The sequence below is a fragment of the Neoarius graeffei genome, chromosome 13, assembly GCF_027579695.1.
Source record: "Neoarius graeffei isolate fNeoGra1 chromosome 13, fNeoGra1.pri, whole genome shotgun sequence".
NCBI lineage: Eukaryota > Metazoa > Chordata > Actinopteri > Siluriformes > Ariidae > Neoarius > Neoarius graeffei.
The window spans coordinates 33,227,678-33,230,929 of NC_083581.1; positions in this window are offsets into that span (position 1 = coordinate 33,227,678).

Consider the following 3,252-nt stretch of genomic DNA (forward strand, 5'->3'; position numbering starts at 1 on the left):
ATAAGTAATTAGAAAGGTTCTCTTTATTTTGAGATGTCATGTTACAATTTTGAGAAACACCATTATTTGATAAACTGACGCCTTGTCCACACTAATGCGAATAATTTTCACCCCAACTCTCGCTGGGACAACTGGGATTTACCCTGATGGATAAGTTGTATAGAACCCCAACTCCAAAAAAGTTGGAACACTGTGTAAACTGTAAATAAAAATAGAATGCGATAATTTGCGAATTATGGAAACCCTATATGTCATTGAAAATAGTACAAAGACAACATATCAAATGTTGAAATTGAATTCTTTTTCAACAATTTTATTGTTTTTTGAAAAATATTTGCTCATTTTGAATTTGATGTCAGCAACACGTTTCAAAAAAGTCGGGGCAGGGGCATGTTTACCACTGTGGTGTTGCATCATCTCTACTTTTAACAAAACTCTGTAAAAGTTTGGGAACTGAGGAGATGAATTACTGTAGTTTTGAAAGAGAAATGTCCCATTCTTGCCTGATATACAATTTCAGTTGCTCAACAGTTTGGGGTCTCCTTTGTTGTATTTTGCGCTTCATAATGCACCAGATGTTTTAAATGGAAGACAGGTCTGGACTGCAGGCAGGCCAGTTTAGCACCCAGACTCTTTTACTACAGAGCCATGCAGTTTTAATATGTGCAGAAAGCGGTTTGACATTGTCTTGCTGAAAGAGGGAAGGCCTTCCCTGAAAAAGATTTTGTCTGGATATGAACTCTGATACGAACTCTGATACGAACTCTGTTTGGGTACAAACTGAACCTCCCAGGGACATCAACAAAGGCTCAAAAACAGTACGGAAACACACTGTTAATGTTCAAACTCAAGCAGTGAATCTGCAGGCAGAAAGAAGCGGGACTAACGCTCACTCTGATGGATTCAAGCAAAACTCCTTGTCACCAACGAAGGCAACTAAGCCCCCAGCAACTACAGAGGATCATGCTGACTCATCTGCCCCCAATACAGTTCAGGAAAATGATCAGAGGGTGGATCTATCACCACACACATCCCCGTCACTTTCCAAGGCTAGCAACATGATATCTGAGCTAACGGGTAAGCTGGCAGAACTATCAGAAAGACAATCAGATAAACAAGCATCACCACAACCTCCTGAGACTGGCAATAGGCAATCACCAACAACAGCAGTGGATGTAACCCCAAGCCCCTCTGTATCTCCTTCACCCCCCAGACTGCGTTTTCCTGAGAAAATGGAGAGACTATTGTCTTTAAGCCGAGTGTCTTTGGCAAGCCCAAGAGGACACTCAAATCAAGTACCGTACACAGAGCTGTCTCATGGTCAGGCCTTGTGTACCCCAAAATCTCTAATGATATATCCAACTGCCACAGCACCCAAGAAACAGAGGGCACCACCTCTCCCTGTGATTACAGATAAGACTCAAGGACCATGTGCACAGCTACAGTTCACCAGCAGCAGTGAAGACCTTCATGTTGGAACGAACTGATATAATCTGGGTCCAGATGGTAGTTTTGAAAATAAGCTGGGACCCACGACGTACTTTTCTATTCCTGTGCTAACAAGAAAGAGAGGTGTTCTTATTCATCCTATCAATGGGGTAAACTCGTCAAATCTCCTTCCAGTTCCAAAACAACCACAGAACGCTTCTGTGGAAATTATCCCCACATTCACTGTAAAATTAGCTCTTCAGAATGTAAGATCACTTAATAAGCCTTTTTTAATTAATGACTTCATCGGTACACACAAACTGGATTTTATGCTTCTTACTGAAACTTGGCTTGAACAATCAAGTAGCTCTATTACTCTTATTGAAGCAACTCCCCCACTCTTTGATTTCATGAGTGTTGGAAGAGCCAATAAACGGGGAGGAGGAATAGCAAATATATACAAGGCATGTTTTCAGGACAAACAGACAACTCTTGGTGATTTTACATCTTTTGAATACCTACAGTGGGGCAAAAAAGTATTTAGTCAGTCACCAATTGTGCAAGTTCTCCCACTTAAAAAGATGAGAGAGGCCTGTAGTTTTCATCATAGGTACACCTCAACTGTGAAAGACAAAATGAGAAAAAAAAAATCCAGAAAATCACACTGTCGGATTTTTAAAGAATTTATTTGCAAATTATGGTGGAAAATAAGTATTTGGTCAATAGCAAAAGTTCATCTCAATACTTTGTTATATACGCTTTGTTGGCAATGACAGAGGTCAAACGTTTTCTGTAAGTCTTCACAGGGTTTTCACACACTGGTGCTGGTATTTTGGCCCATTCCTCCATGCAGATCTCCTCTAGAGCAGTGATGTTTTGGGGCTGTCGCTGGGCAATGCGGACTTTCAACTCCCTCCAAAGATTTTCTATGGGGTTGAGATGTGGAGACTGGCTAGGCCACTCCAGGACCTTGAAATGCTTCTTATGAAGCCACTCCTTCGTTGCCCGGGCGGTGTGTTTGGGATCATTGTCATGCTGAAAGACCCAGCCACGTTTCATCTTCAATGCCCTTGCTGATGGAAGGAGGTTTTCACTCAAAATCTCACGATACATGGCCCCATTCATTCTTTCCTTTACACGGATCAGTCGTCCTGGTCCCTTTGCAGAAAAACAGCCCCAAAGCATGATGTTTCCACCCCCATGCTTCACAGTAGGTATGATGTTCTTTGGATGCAACTCAGCATTCTTTCTCCTCCAAACACGACAAGTTGAGTTTTTACCAAAAAGTTCTATTTTGGTTTCATCTGACCATATGACATTCTCCCAATCCTCTTCTGGATCATCCAAATGCTCTCTAGCAAACTTCAGACGGGCCTGGACATGTACTGGCTTAAGCAGGGTGACACATCTGGCACTGCAGGATTTGAGTCCCTGGCGGCGTAGTGTGTTACTGATGGTAGCCTTTGTTACTTTGGTCCCAGCTCTCTGCAGGTCATTCACTAGGTCCCCCCGTGTGGTTCTGGGATTTTTGCTCACCGTTCTTGTGATCATTTTGACCCCACGGGGTGAGATCTTGCGTGAAGCCCCAGATCGAGGGAGATTATCAGTGGTCTTGTATGGCTTCCATTTTCTAATAATTGCTCCCACAGTTGATTTCTTCACACCAAGCTGCTTACCTATTGCAGATTCAGTCTTCCCAGCCTGGTGCAGGTCTACAATTTTGTTTCTGGTGTCCTTTGACAGCTCTTTGGTCTTGGCCATAGCGGAGTTTGGAGTGTGACTGTTTGAGGTTGTGGACAGGTGTCTTTTATACTGATAACGAGT